The sequence below is a fragment of the Bos mutus genome, chromosome 15 (assembly GCF_027580195.1).
Source record: "Bos mutus isolate GX-2022 chromosome 15, NWIPB_WYAK_1.1, whole genome shotgun sequence".
In the NCBI taxonomy this organism is placed as follows: domain Eukaryota; kingdom Metazoa; phylum Chordata; class Mammalia; order Artiodactyla; family Bovidae; genus Bos; species Bos mutus.
Genome location: NC_091631.1, coordinates 21,765,927 through 21,781,865, shown reverse-complemented (window position 1 = coordinate 21,781,865; position 15,939 = coordinate 21,765,927).

Here is a 15,939-nt window from a genome sequence, read left to right as displayed (position 1 = left end):
GAATCACTGTGGATGATGTCATATCAATGTGAGTAGGTCGTATAGATTGAGGCAGCACTCTCCAAAGTGAAGACAAAACAATCCATTACAGTATGGAAGAAAGACTGGAACTGCTTTTTCTACCTTTTTAAAATGTCAGTGTTTCAAAATTTTATCTTACATACATGCTTTGTATTTTACATAGAATATTAATAATAATTATAAAATCATTTTTAAAAATTAGTGTACAATATTTGTGGAAGTTCAAATATATGTTATCTATGTTGGTGTGTTATCAAGGTATTTAGAAACTATTATATTATTCAGCTCAGATCAGTTTAGTCTCTCAGTTTGTGTCCGACTCTTTGCCAGCCCATGGACTGAAGCACACCAGGCCTCCCTGTCCATCTTCAACTCCCGGAGTTTACTCAAACTCATGTCCATTGAGTTGGTGATGCCATCCAACCATCTCATCCTCTGCTATCCCCTTCTCCTCCTGCCTTCAATATTTCTCAGAATCAGGGTCTTTTCAAATGAGTCAGCTCTTCACATAAGGTGGCCAAAGTATTGGAGTTTCAGCTTCAGCATCAGTCCTTCCAATGAATATTCAGGACTTATTTCCTTTAGGATTGACTGGTTGGATCTCCTTGCAGTCCAAGGGACTCTGAAAAGTATTCTCCAACACCACAGTTCAAAAGCATCAATTCTTTGCACTCAGCTTTCTTTATAGTCTAACTCTCACATCCATACATGACTACTGGAAAAACCATAGCTTTGACTACATAGACCTTTGTTGGCAAAGTAATGTCTCTGCTTTTGAATACGCTGTCTAGGTTGGTCATAGCTTTTCTTCCAAGGAGCAAACGTCTTTTAATTTCATGGCTGCAGTCACCATATGCAGTGATTCTGGAGCCCCAAAAATAAAGTCTGTCATTGTTTCCATTGTTTCCCCATCTATTTGCCATGAAGTGATGGGATCAGATGCCATGATCTTTGTTTTCTGAATGTTGAGTTGTAAGCCAACTTTTTCACTCTCCTCTTTCACTTTCATCAAGAGGCTCTTTAGTTCTTCTTTGCTTTATGCCATAAGGGTGGTAACATCTGCATATCTGAGGTTATTGATATTTCTCCCGGCAATCTTGATTCCAGCTTGTGCTTCTTCCAGCCCCACGTTTCTCATGATGTACTCTGCATATAAGTTAAATAAGCAGGGTGACAATATATAGCCTTGACATACTCCTTTCCCTATTTGGAACCAGTCTGTTGTTCCATGTCCAGTTCTAACTGTTGCTTCCTGACCTGCATAGAGATTTCTCAGGAGGCAGGTCAGGTGGTCTGGTATTCCCATCTCTTTAGGAATTTTCCAGTTTGTTGTGATCTGTATCAAAGGCTTTGGCATAGTCAATAAAGCAGAAGTAGATGTTTTTCTGAAACTCTCTTGCTTTTTCAATGATCCAGCAGACATTGGCAATTTGATCTCTGGTTCCTCCACCTTTTCTTACATTATCCAAATAACAGAAACATGTTTAGAAGTGCAACAACATACCAATTATTCACTTTTGTTGAGTCATTTCACTGTATTTCACGGACTCTTGGTCAAAGCCACGTTTTTGCTCTTATATATAGTCCAGTTTACAAGAGTAGAAGGCAGAGTGGTTGTCATTTTCTTCCATGAGAATACTTTGAAATATAATCTTTAGATTTTTGCATTCTTGCAAAATGCAACCCACTGCAATATTCTTGCCTGGAGAATCCCAGGGACAGGGGAGCCTGGTGGGCTGCCGTTTATGGGGTCGCACAGAGTCAGACACGACTGAAGCAACTTAGCAGCAGCAGTAGCATGTCAGAAACCTTGTGAAAGTGAAAATGTTATTCATTCATTCATGTCTGACTCTTTTGATCCCATGGACCGTAGCCCACCAGGTTCCTGTCCATGGAATTCCCAAGGCAAGAATACTGGAGTGGGTTGCCATTTCTTTCTCCAGGGGATCTTCCTGGCCCAGAGATTGAACTTAGGGCTCCCGCACTCCAGGCAGAGTCTTTACTATCTGACCCCCTAGGGGAGCTCCCAGAAGCCTCATAGTCTCCCTAAAATTCTCCCTCCTTGCACAAATATCAAGGACTGCTGACTTTTACCCCAAATACTGCCTCAATCTATCTTTTCACTCCAACTGTCCTGCAACTGTGTCACCATCCACATTGTAAACAGTTGTTCTCCTGGAATCACATAGTGTAGCATCTTCACTTGTATTTAGTGAGTGTGCTTACGTTTACTTCCCTAAGTTGAGTACTTATCACTTCTCATCTTAATGATTGTCATTATCCTTGCCTTATATTGCCTCCCTTCAATCCATCTTTATCTAAAGGGCATATATGATCAGGACCCGCATACATATTCTTAAAAGTCATTTTCAGTTTACCTTTGCCTTCAAGATAAAGTTTGAGCTCCTTCACATGAGATAGTATAGTTGCACACACAAAAAAAGTGAAAATCGCTCAGTTGTATATGACTCTTTGTGACCTCATGGACTATAGCCCGCCAGGCTCCTCTGCCCATGGAATTCTCCAGGCATGAACACTGGACTGGGTAGCCATTCCCTTCTCCATGGGATCTATCTCACCCAGGGATCAAACCTTGATCTCTTTTGTTGCAGGCAGATTCCTAACCATCTGAGCCACCAAGGAAGCCCATATACCTGTATTCCATCATCTAAATCCAAGTTTATCTCCTAGCATTCTCCTTACACTTGCAATCCTAAAATTCTGAATTTGTGGTAGTGTCTACATATATCTCAGGTTTCATCAGATCCCCATGTTTTTGTGAATTAACTTCCAACTGCCTAGGATGCCCTTCATGCCCCACTCTCAACCTCCATTTGCTTAGGTAACTCTTTTTGCTTCAAGCTCTGTTCTGTATTCATAGATGGAAACTTACTTTAAACTTCAAACTGGCTCATATATCACACTATTAGACCTCCATCACTTCATTTAATTTATTAAATTTATTCTCACTGTATTATATTAATACAATCTGTTTATGTCAGTCTCTTCCCTAGACTGGGAGTTCTTTGAAGTCAAGGATATTCTCTTACATTTTTGCATTTCCAGGGCCTAATACATCCCTTGGTACTGAGCTAATCTGCAGCTTATACAAGTTGGTAAGCCTACAAGTAAAATAGAAAAAAAGCCTTTTTATCTTACCAAGTATTTCTTAAAGAACATAGATTCTAGTAACTCAAAGTTGCCTTGTTCTGCTGCACTTTTATGGGTTTAGGTTTGCAAGTTTTACTCAGAAGCTGAGAATAGCTGACTTTCTACACATAAGACAGGGGAAAAGTTAGAGCTAGAGAGGATAATCTGGGAAGGAGGAGATGAGGATAAGAGAGTGAGAGATGTAAGCAAGCTGGCAAGATGGTAGCTAACTGAGTGTTGCTTGAGGAGGTGCCTCCCATTCCTCACCCCACCCCTGCATCTTCAGTTCACATTACTAATTCACAAAATCTGTAGCATGACTATACATCTTGTGGAAACTGGAGAAAAGGATAAGGGATAAGCATATGTGTATGTAAAGATGAGAGGTAGAGAAGAGATGAGAGAAAATGTCCATAAAAAGGAGTAGCAATCCTGAGAAAATCAGATTTCTCAGGCATGGCATTAGCCAGGATTGAAATTGATCATGTTTAGATCTCTGGGTTTCCCTGGCAGCTCAGTCGGTAAGGAATCTGCCTGCAACGAAGGAGACATAAGAGACCTGAGTTCAATTTCTGGGTCAGGAAGAACCCCTGGAGAAGGAAATGGCAACTCAGTCCAGTATCGTTGCCTGGAAAATTCCAAGGACAGAGGAGTCTGGAGGGCAATAGTTCATGGGGTCACAAAAGTCAGAGACAACTGAGTGACTAAACCACCAACCACCACCGCCAGATCTGTGAAAAACAGAGGAGCCCTAGATAACTAACATTTGGACACTCACAGAAGATGTAATGCACAGTCACAGAACTCTGTGCATTTGAAAAGACATGCCAGGAATCCATTGCAAGGATCTCTAAGCAATATAATACCTGTGCAAAGCAAAATAAATAGAGCATTTTTAGATTCTGCAGAGGACAGAGATCATGCTGGACCAGGTTAATCAGGAAAAGCCCTTTTGGAAAAAGCAGGAATGAAACTGGGGTCTGTGTGATCTGGAGAAATGAGTTCAACTGGACATGATTTAGAAAGGGAATAACCATAGGTGCAGAACAGTAATTAAAAAAGAAAAAAAAGAATCAATCAGTCTGACTAGGGCCAGGGATATATTTGAGATAAATAATATATTTTCATCCAGAAATGTAGCATCTCACCTCTTCTAACTGGTATCAAATAGCTAAGCACTCTGACCAAATGCTTTCATTCAGCTATCAATCATCTCATTACCAATTTTTATGCTCTAAAAATCAAGCCATTCTATTAAGAATTTTCAGGAATAAGAGTACTGTGAGCATCTATGACAAATAATTTCGTATTTCCCCTATGGCCCTTTACAAACCACAGCATTTGAATTATTTTGACAAAAACAATTCTTTCTCTTATTATCATATTGTCAGGACCAGCCCTAGCACTTTGCACAGCATTAAAGTCTTTCCAAATCTTCAGCATCACTGAGGCTGTTTCTCTCACTGGCATCTAGAAGATGAGGTAACTAGATGATGCTTTGTAAAGTTCCATTAAAATCATGAAGTATTGTACCTGCCACTTCATATTTATTCATATGGTAGATGCTCACTGCTTTTATCAGATAGATTAAGTCAAGTTTTCTTGTTTGTTTTCATAAAGAGCTGCAGGTAAGAAGCTCTAGAAAAGGTTTGTCTGGGCTCAAATCCTGACTTAGCTCTGTGCTGAGATATCTGACTTTAGGCAGGTTACTTCATTTGTCTCTGCAACTCTTTACTCATTTGTAAAATGCTGATGTTAATAATAGTACCTCCTTGTTTGTATGGATTAAATAGACTAATGCAAATGCATGTGTACTAATTACAGTATATTCAGCTCTGAGAAACAAAGACCCAGTGAAATAAATCCACGGGTGATGTGGTGGCTCCATTGTATCAGGGAGCTCTTTCTCGTTCATTACTCTATAGCAGCAGTCCCCAACCTTTTTGGCACCAAGGAATGGTTTCCTGAAAGACAGTTCTTCTAGGGACTGGGAAACGGGGTGGTTTCAGGATGATTCAAGTGCATTACACTTACTGTGCACTTTATTTCTATTATTATTACATCAGCTCCACTTCAAATCATCAAGCATTAGATCCTGGAGGTTGGGGACCCTGCTCTACAGTATTTAGTTCCGATTCTCCTGGCTATTTCATTTTTCTAGAAAGCTGTGAGGCCTGGGGATTTCAATTTCAGGCAGCAGGAGGAAGGGACAAAGGACAGACAAAGTGTCTACTACCTGTAAGGACACCTCTTGGACACCCCACACAGCAGTCTCACTATCATCTCATCACACGATCTACATGTGAAAGACCCTGGAGAAGAGGCAGAGGCAGTTATTATAATCATTTCAGAGTTTTCATTAGTTTCTTTTAAGAAACTTACAATCAAAAGATTTTCTTATCCACAACCTCATTGTCATAAAACTAGTTACATACAAAATTCATGTAGAATCACAATTAGTCACATGGTAGTCAAAGATTTCATACATCACTGAAATTTCTGGAATCATATATCCATTTTCTGGGTCCAATGAATGCCTGCCTCATCTTCATTATGTCAATACCATTTACCATTAATATGAGCCTAAAATACATATGTGCCTCAGAATGACCCACTTCAAACATTGCTTTGGGAAAATATAAAGAATGTTTATTTGGGGAACCAGATGCATTTATTGTCCAGTTTATCCAGTTTCCTATATGGTGTTTATTCAGAGGTCTAAACTAGAATATCATAAGTTCTTAGTGTGGAAAGCAGCCAAAGAAAACAGGCATGCTTGTAAATGATTAGCCTGCAAGATGTCATCTGTTAACACTCTTTCTGATCAAACACAAAAATCTATGCTTCCAGTTTGTTTCTCTGCCCAACAAACTCATTACTTGGGATGTGATTAATGTACCATTACTTCAACATCACTGACGCATGTACTTAGTCACACGGACACGTAGAATAAAATTTTGCCAGAAGTGAATTGTTGGAAAACTTGAGGCCTCAGAACAGCAAAATCACTTGTAATTGAATCAATAACACCTTCAGGAATAAAGACATCTATTCCAGTAGAGAATAGTGCTGCTCTGAAAATTACATGGTTAACTCTGGTACTTCTTTCTCAGGAATAAAATGACTTTTAAGCAGTATATTGGACAAGAATTTAGGTTCATGTTCAAATGGCTGGAAATATCCCAAAACAGATTTTTAGAACCATATGCTCCAAAAATAGTTACTTCATCAGAAAACTAACTACAGTGAGGGTTTCTGATGTTTCAAGGGCTTACTATAGATCTTTTAGTGTCTGATAGAAATAATTTTTGAAAATTGGGGGTAAGGTACTAAGAACTATAAATAGAACTAAAATGGGTGGTAAACTACAGATAAATTTGCAAGACAGTTTAGGAAAGCCAAAAGAAAGCAAAGCAAACTGTATTCAAGCCAGTACTTGCAATCCTGAACTGGTTTCTGAGAAGAAAATGATATGCACGTTAAAGGGAGGTAAAGAGGATTGACAAAATCAGGCTTTATGATATTTTCTTATGCTGTGCTTTTATTTACTCTGTTATGAAATACCTTAATCCTGTAAATTGGAAAAAAATATTTTGAAAAAAACAAACTTTAATGTGTATGGTTATTTCTCCCTAACTATTTTGGCTGAAAATATGGGGGAAAAAGAATTGCATAATTTTTGTCCATTTAAAGAAGATAATCTATAAATATAGCAGGGCCTAGGAGACAAGAATCAATTGATTTCTTTACAGAAGAATGTAAATAATGGCACATACGATCAATTTTTTTTTTTCCAATGAGTCCGGGCTCTGTGTTTAAGATACCTATCAAAACACAGTGTATGGGAAGGATGGATTTTCTTGCCGGTGGCCATATCTAGTGGTGGTCTGGAACTGCTTGTATTGACCAGCAAGAGCCTAAAACTAAATGCTCAGGAATTTTGTCAACTAGTTTTGAAACACAGCCACTATAAAAAAGTTACGTTACATAAACTCACAATTAAAAATATTAGAAACAAAGATCATAAATACTCAAAACTCATCATTTCCTGATTATTTTTGCCATACTTTACTGGTAATTATGCTCTTGAGGCTATTTACATCTATTCTAACTCTATAAAGACATACTATATAATAGTAGATTCTGTGCATCTTTTCCCAGTTCCATGACATTACATTGGTAGCTTGAAATTGGCTGTTCTGGGAGAATTAAAACCACAGAAACCATCAAACGCTATGAAGTAAAGGTTGATGTATTGTTTCTTTGTTGTCTAGACACAAAGTGATGAAAAATGTTAATAAATGAAGATTAAATTTAAAGTGGATCATGTTTCTAGCTGTTATGTTATGAATTTCCCCCAAAAAACAAGAAAATATTCTTCTGGTATTCAAAAACTTTTATTCATTTAGCAAAGAAATCACTTGCATGATTGAAGAATGAATAGACTTGCAATCAGCATTTTCATTGTTTCACTTTCATCTTATTCCTTAAAGTAAATGAAAACATCAATCAATATTCATATTGGGTCTACAGTCATTTATCAATGTCATTAGTGACTTCTTTGTCAAATCTGATAATAATCAAGCATTTATTTGCAGTCTGATTCTGTCAGATTATTGTTGAATTTCAATAATAGGTAGGCTGCAAATAGAAAAAACTAACAAAATCAATTAAATAATTTATTGAGAATTAACTGATTATGTGAAATACACAGTATAGAATATTATTTATTTCATTATTATTTGTAAATGTTGTGCTATGAAGCATTAATATCTTAAATTTTATTATCAACTTAAGTATCAGTATATAAGCATGCTTTTTATCCAAGAACATGGTGTTAAACATCCCCAGTTTAAGGACAGGTTATATAACATTATAAGATCTAAGCTATATAGTGTTCCTTTAAAAATATGCTTCCCAATAACATTATGACTTTGTGCTCTAAGAATTAAATCTATCCATTCTTGAACCTATCTATATTTTAATTTGCATTTCCTATGCTCTAAATGTTGTCAATTATTATGGTGTAAATTATTCTCTTGGGTTGGTTGAAAACTTCAAGTATAGTATTTAAGAACTGGATGAATTTATGTTCATCCCGCTCCTATTTTGCCCGTTTGTGAGTCCATCTATTTCAATCACATTTCCTCTAGGTTTCCATTATTTCAAAATGGAGATACCTAACTGATCGGGGCTCTCTGCCTTTGCTTGTTTCCATTATTCATAAATCTCCTATAAATCAAAGACTATGATAAGCATTCATTCATCTGATAAAAATACTCTCTCAGATTATCCACTAATACTTTACAACTCAGAATTTTTAAAGCCCAGAAAAATAGATGCCAGCATCAGAGTCATCAGTAACAAGGGGTGAGTTTCATTCTCAATCCTGTGCCAGAGACTGTGAATGGCAGGCGAATAAAAGGATCAAGAATGAAGCAGAAATGAGACAACACTGGGAACAGGAAAACAATGAGAAGACTGGATTATGGTCAGGAGAGCATCACTTTGCCTACAGGCTAGTAGTAATAGCTTCCCAAACTGAGGCGCAATCTATAAGACACTGGCTGTAAGTAGAGGTACCTTTCATTTTAAAAATCTTAATGACACATAATACCATGCACTTTACTAGGTGCTAGTAAAGAGGATACATGGTGAGCAAGACACATTCAGCACTTGCCTCCAGGGACCTGTACTCCCTGCTTTGGGAGGCATAACTGTATCATTTGGCTTCTCAGAGAATCACATTTATTCCCTATTTCCGCTGCAGCATTTTGTCTTTCCTTGGCCTTCAGAGCTGTAACATCCAAGACTTGGTAAATATTTATATTACTATATCCTACAAATTTAGTGCTATATTCCTGGACTCTCTAGTTATTCTTCTTTCATTTCATATTCCTCTTCATTAGAATAGTCTACAAGGCCTTACATCAGTCACCTCTTTATCTTTATTCTTTGACTATATACTTGGTTATGCTCCCACTATTTCACTCCACTCCAGCCACACTGTCCCCTTGATGTTCCTCAGACATTCCAGTCACACTCCACAGTTAAGGGCTTTGCACTGAAGATTCCCTATCCTGAAAAGTTCTTCCTTGTAGATATTCATGTGAGTAACTCCTCTATATCCTTCAAATATTGGTTTAACATCACTTTTTTCATAAGACCTGCCATGACTACTTTGATGATTATTATAAATGTCAACTTGACTAGGCTATAGTGCCCAGTCTAGATGTTTCTGTGGAGGCATGTTGTAAATGTAATTAACATTTATAATCAGTTGTTAAGAGGTTACTTTTAACAATAAGAATAGGATCATAGCTGATGGCCATAAGAGCAAAAACTGAGGTTCCCATGAGAAGAAAGAGTTCTGGCTCAAGATTTATAAGAGATCCTACCTAAGCTTCTCGCCTGCTGATCTGCCCTACAGATTTTATTTCTTGTCAGCTCCCACAAACAAATGAGCCAATTTCTTAATATATATATATATTTTTTTTTTTTGTTGTTTGTTTGTTTGTTTGTTTGTTTCTCTGGCTCTCTCTCTGGCTCTCTCTCTCCCTCTGTTACTTTATCTCTCTGTCTCTGTCTCTCTATATTTACACACACACACCCCCACACATATACACACACATATATATATATATATATACACATATGCCATATTTGTGTCTTTCTTTGTCTCTCTCTCTTCAGATAAAGATTTAAGACATTAAGGAATTTTTAAGGAGTGTGTGTGTGTGTGTGTGTGCGTGCAGAATTACACCCCAAATGATACATGACTCTACTTAGAATTGCACTCCCGAGAATTTTCAATTCCTCTTGTTTTCTCTATATTCATTTTTCCCCATAGAATTCTTCACACTAAAACAATTCCTCAGTGTACTTCTTTTATTAGTGTGTTATTTATTGACCATCTCCACCCACACTAGAAAAAAATACTATAAAGGCAGAGAACATTGTCAGTTTTGTTCACTGATCTGTCTCAGTGAATTAAAACCAGTGGAAACAATACCTAACTCATGGTGGATGCTGAACAACTATTTCTTGAGGCTTTGTTCTTCAAAGATAATGTGCAGAACAAAAATTATGATCATTATTTCTATGACTAAAAACTGCCACCATTATCTGCATGTTTAATAATATTCTTATAATTTATAGAGGAGTTACTGTACACAAGGCATACTATAATCTCATCTTTTATGTGCCCATCAATTAAAATTATAAGAACCCTATGAGGTAGTGCTATGATTTTTCTTGGTTTTCCAAGGAGGATCCTGATTTACAGACAGATCACACAACTCAAGCTCACACAACTCATAAATGGCAGGATTCAGTAAGTGGACTAAACTCATGTAATGTTCCTCAGGACTTTATGCTCTTAATTACTCTAATTCTGGGTACAATTTGAAGTATTTCTCCAAGTTACTCCACATGACTGGCAAGACTAACAAAGTTAAATGTGGCCAAGTTATTTGTAAAAACGGCAGTTTTGCCCTAATGTGAGCCATCTCAAATGTATACTCATCTAGTAATTTGTCTTGTTTTCATTCTGATCTAAAGAAACACTAGCATTTTATTTTAGCAAGACTTTTATCTTTCCACTCAGAATCTTTCACTGTTATAAATAGTTCATCTGTATTTTAAAACGATCAACCATAAATCTTCCTAGTAGCTGTGCATATCTCCTTGGAAGACCCTTCATACTGCCTGTGTTTTATTACTACAATTTGTCAGATTGGTTGGCAATTGAGAGACTGGGTCTTATCTATCAGTTACAACAGGTTTTAAAATAATAAAGCAATTTAAGCACATATTCACTGATCATTTTCCCCAATTCTTAACTGTAGTGAAACTCATGTGACTTTGAAGTTAAATTGCTTTACAAGCTCTCTTGAAATAAGCAGAGAATGGATGTGAAGAGAAGTGGCTTCCAAAAAGGTCTAATTCAAGGATATGCCCATAAAATGAGGCCTTAAGAAATGTCTGTGTCTGAAATAAAGTGATCAGCATATACAAGAGAGTTCACGATGGCTGCTGGGTTGTCTATTGAGCACACTTGAAAATTCTGAATGTGGGAAGCAATCCAGATGTCCATCAACAGATGGATGGGCAAAGAAGTGTGGTACACACACACAATGGAATATTACTCAGCCAGGTGTGCGAGTGTGCTAAGTTGCTTCAGTCATGTCTGACTCTGTGACCTTCTGAACCGTAGCCCACCAAGCTCCTCTGTCCAAGGGATTCTCCAGGCAAGAATACTGGAGTGGGTTGCCATGCCCAGGGTTGTCATGCTTCATCCAGGGGATCTCTCTGACCCAGGGATCGAACCTGCACCTCTCATGTCTCCTGCATTGATAGGCGGGTTCTTTACCAATAGAGCCATCTGGGAAGCTCATTTCTCAGCCATAAAAAAGAAACAAATGTGAGTCAGTTTTAGTGAGGTGGATGAACCTAGAGCCTGTTATACAGAGTGCAGTTTTAAGTCAGAAAGAGAAAAACAAATATAGTATATTAATGCACATACATGGAATCTAGAAAAAGGGTATTGATGAAGCCGTTTGCAGGGAAGGAATGGAGATGTAGAGAATGGACTTGTGGGCACAGTAGGGGGAAGGAGAGAGTGGGGTGAGCAGTGAAAGTAGCACTGACATATACACACTGCGTGTGTGCAGGCCAAGCTGCTTCAGTCGTGTCCGACTCTTCGAGACCCTATGGACTATAGCCCACCAGGCTCCTCTGTCCATGGGATTCTCCAGGTAAGAACACTGGAGTGGGCTGCCATGCCCTCCTTCAGGGGTTTCCTGACCCAGGGATTGAACCCACAACTCCTGCGACTCCTGTATTGCAGGCAGATTCTTTACTGCTGAGCCACCAGGCAAACCCCATATATACACTACCATGTGTAGGATAGCTGGTGAGAAGCTATTGTATAACACAGGAAGCCCAGTCTGGCATTCTGACCTAGAGGCTTGGGGTGGGCAGACAGAAGGAAGGCTCAAAAGGGAGATGATACATGTATAATTTTGGTTGATTTGTGTTGTACTGCCGAAACCAACATCATATTTTAAAGCAATTTTACTCCAGTTAAAAAAATAAGTTTTTAAAAACAATGACAAAAATTGTGAATGTGATTCAATTTTATCCCCAGGATATGTATAACTCAAAGGATATTCAACTTATGTCTGATAATGGCATTATCTTTTTCTTCTATTATATCAATATCAGACATTTTTCTAGTAATTGGTTCAGGCTTTCAGTCACTCAGTTCAGTCACCCAGTCATGTTTGACTCTGCGACCCCATGGACTGCAGCACGCCAGGCTTCCCTGTCCATCACCAACTCCCAGAGCTTTCTCAAACTCATGTCTGTTGAGTTGGTGATGCCATCCAACCATCTCATCCTCTGCTGTCCTCTTCTCCTCCTACCTTCTTTTTTTTTTTTTCTTGGTTAAACATTTATTTCATCCATTGGATAAGATATGTAGATATTAAAAGAAACTCTAGTCCTAGTAAATCAACTATAGTTCAATTAAATAAAAAGAAAAAAGGATAGTTCTATCAAATATTAAGGATCAGATAATTGCTATTATTTAAAAATTTAGAATGGTGGTGACTGATAGAAATATAACATGAGCCTCATATATAATTAAAAAACTTTCTAGTAACCACAAAAATAGTAAAACGAAACAGGTAAAATTAATATATATTTTACTTAATTCAATATATCAAACATAATTATCATTTCAACATGTAAAATTATTAACTGGACATTAAAATTTTTTTCACACTAATTTTTTGAACTCTAGTGTGTGTTTTATGCACATCTCAATTCAGGTGCTAAATTTTCATCAGAAATATTGATCTCTAAAGATTTAGGTTTCACGAAATTTACAGTTGAAAAAGTAGAGTCAAATACCCATGTCATTCCAAACATATTTAAGCAATTTCCAGTAACTGGATTGAGGATCAGGTTTTAACTTTAAATGAACATTACTTTAAATTAGATTAGAAATTTAGGTCCTCAGTTGACGTAACCACCTTTCAAGTGCTCAGTTGCCCACAGGGTTAGTAGCTACTGTATTGAATAAAGTGGTTCTAGAAAGGACATGAGTTTGAGCCAACTCTGGGAGATGGTGAAGGACAGGGAAGCCTGGGGTGCTGCTGTCCTTGGGGTCGCAAAGAGTTGGACACGACTGAGTGACTTAACAACAGCAACAGAATAAGGTAAGGATTGCAGGTTCCCAAATTGATTATTTATTTATTTTAAAAATATTTATTATTCATTTATTTATTTGGCTGTGGCAGGTCTTAGCCGTGGCATGCAGAATCTTTAATCATAGCATGCAAACCCTTAGTTGCGGCCTGTGGGATCTAGTTCCTTGACCAGGGATCGAATTTGGGGCCCCCTGCATTGGGATCTTGGAGTCTTAGCCATTGGACCACCACAGAATTCCCCCTAATTCATTTTTTTTTTTTAATTTCAGGTATACACGTGCTCCCCATCCTGAACCCTCCTCCCTCCCCCCTCCCCATACCATCCCCCTGGGCCGTCCCAGCGCACCAGCCCCAAGCATCCAGCATCGTGCACTGAACCTGGACTGGCATCTCGTTTCATACATGACATTTCACATGTTTCAATGCCATTCTCCCAAATCTTCCCACCCTCTCCCTCTCCCACAGAGTCCATAAGACTGTTCTATACATCAGTGTCTCTTTTGCTGTCTCGTACACAGGGTTATCGTTACCATCTTTCTAAATTCCATATATATGAGTTAGTATACTGTATTTATGTTTTTCCTTCTGGCTTACTTCACTCTGTATGATAGGCTCCAGTTTCATCCACCTCATTAGAACTGATTCAAATGTATTCTTTTTAATGGCTGAGTAATACTCCATTGTGTATATGTACCACTGCTTTCTTATCCATTCATCTGCTGATGGACATCTAGGTTGCTTCCATGTCCTGGCTATTATAAACAGTGCTGCGATGAACATCGGGGTACACGTGTCTCTTTCCCTTCTGGTTTCCTCAGTGTGTATGCCCAGTAATGGGATTGCTGGGTCATAAGGCAGTTCTATTTCCAGTTTTTTAAGGAATCTCCACACGGTTCTCCATAGTGGCTGTACTAGTTTGCATTCCCACCAACAGTGTAAGAGGGTTCCCTTTTCTCCACACCCTCTCCAGCATTTATTATTTGTAGACTTTTGGATTGCAGCCATTCTCACTGGTGTGAAATGGTACCTCATAGTGGTTTTGATTTGCATTTCTCTGATAATGAGTGATGTTGAGCATCTTTTCATGTGTTTGTTAGCCATCTGTATGTCTTCTTTGGAGAAATGTCTATTTAGATCTTTGGCCCATTTTTTGATTGGGTCATTTATTTTTCTGGAGTTGAGCTGTAGGAGTTACTAGAACTGATCAATGATTATAGTAAAGTTGCAGGATATAAAATCAACACACAGAAATCCCTTGCATTCCTATACACTAATAATGAGAAAACAGAAAGAGAAATTAAGGAAACAATTCCATTCACCATTGCAACGAAAAGAATAAAATACTTAGGAATATATCTACCTAAAGAAACTAAAGACCTATATATAGAAAACTATAAAACACTGGTGAAAGAAATCAAAGAGGACACTAATAGATGGAGAAATATACCATGTTCATGGATTGGAAGAATCAATATAGTGAAAATGAGTATACTACCCAAAGCAATTTATAGATTCAATGCAATCCCTATCAAGCTACCAACAGTATTCTTCACAGAGCTAGAACAAATAATTTCACAATTTGTATGGAAATACAAAAAAACTCGAATAGCCAAAGCGATCTTGAGAAAGAAAAATGGAACTGGAGAAATCAACCTACCTGACTTCAGGCTCTACTACAAAGCCACAGTTATCAAGACAGTATGGTACTGGCACAAAGACAGAAATATAGATCAATGGAACAAAATAGAAAGCCCAGAGATAAATCCACGCACATATGGACACCTTATCTTTGACAAAGGAGGCAAGAATATACAATGGATTAAAGACAATCTCTTTAACAAGTGGTGCTGGGAAATCTGGTCAACCACTTGTAAAAGAATGAAACTAGAACACTTTCTAACACCATATACAAAAATAAACTCAAAATGGATTAAAGATCTCAACGTAAGACCAGAAACTATAAAACTCCTAGAGGAGAACATAGGCAAAACACTCTCTGACATACATCACAGCAGGATCCTCTATGATCCACCTCCCAGAATATTGGAAATAAAAGCAAAAATAAACAAATGGGACCTAATTAAACTTAAAAGCTTCTGCACATCAAAGGAAACCATTAGCAAGGTGAAAAGACAGCCTTCAGAATGGGAGAAAATAATAGCAAATGAAGCAACCGACAAACAACTAATCTCCTCCTACCTTCAATCTTTCCCAGCATCAAGGTCTTTTCAAATAAGTCAGTTCTTTGCATCAGGTGGCCAAAGTATCAGAGTTTCAGCTTCAACATCAGTCCTTCCAATGAATATTCAGGACTGATCTCCTTTAGGATGGACGGGTTGTATCTCCTTGCAGTCCAGGGGACTCTCAAGAGTTTTCTAGTGTAGCCTTGACTACATAGACCTTTGTTGCAAAGTTATATCTCTGCTTTTTAGTATGCTGTCTAGGTTGGTCATAACTTTTCTTCCAAGGAGCAAACGTCTTTTCATTTCACGGCTGCAGTCACCATCTGCAGTGATTTTGGAGCCCAAAAAATAAAGTCTGTCACTGTTTCCAC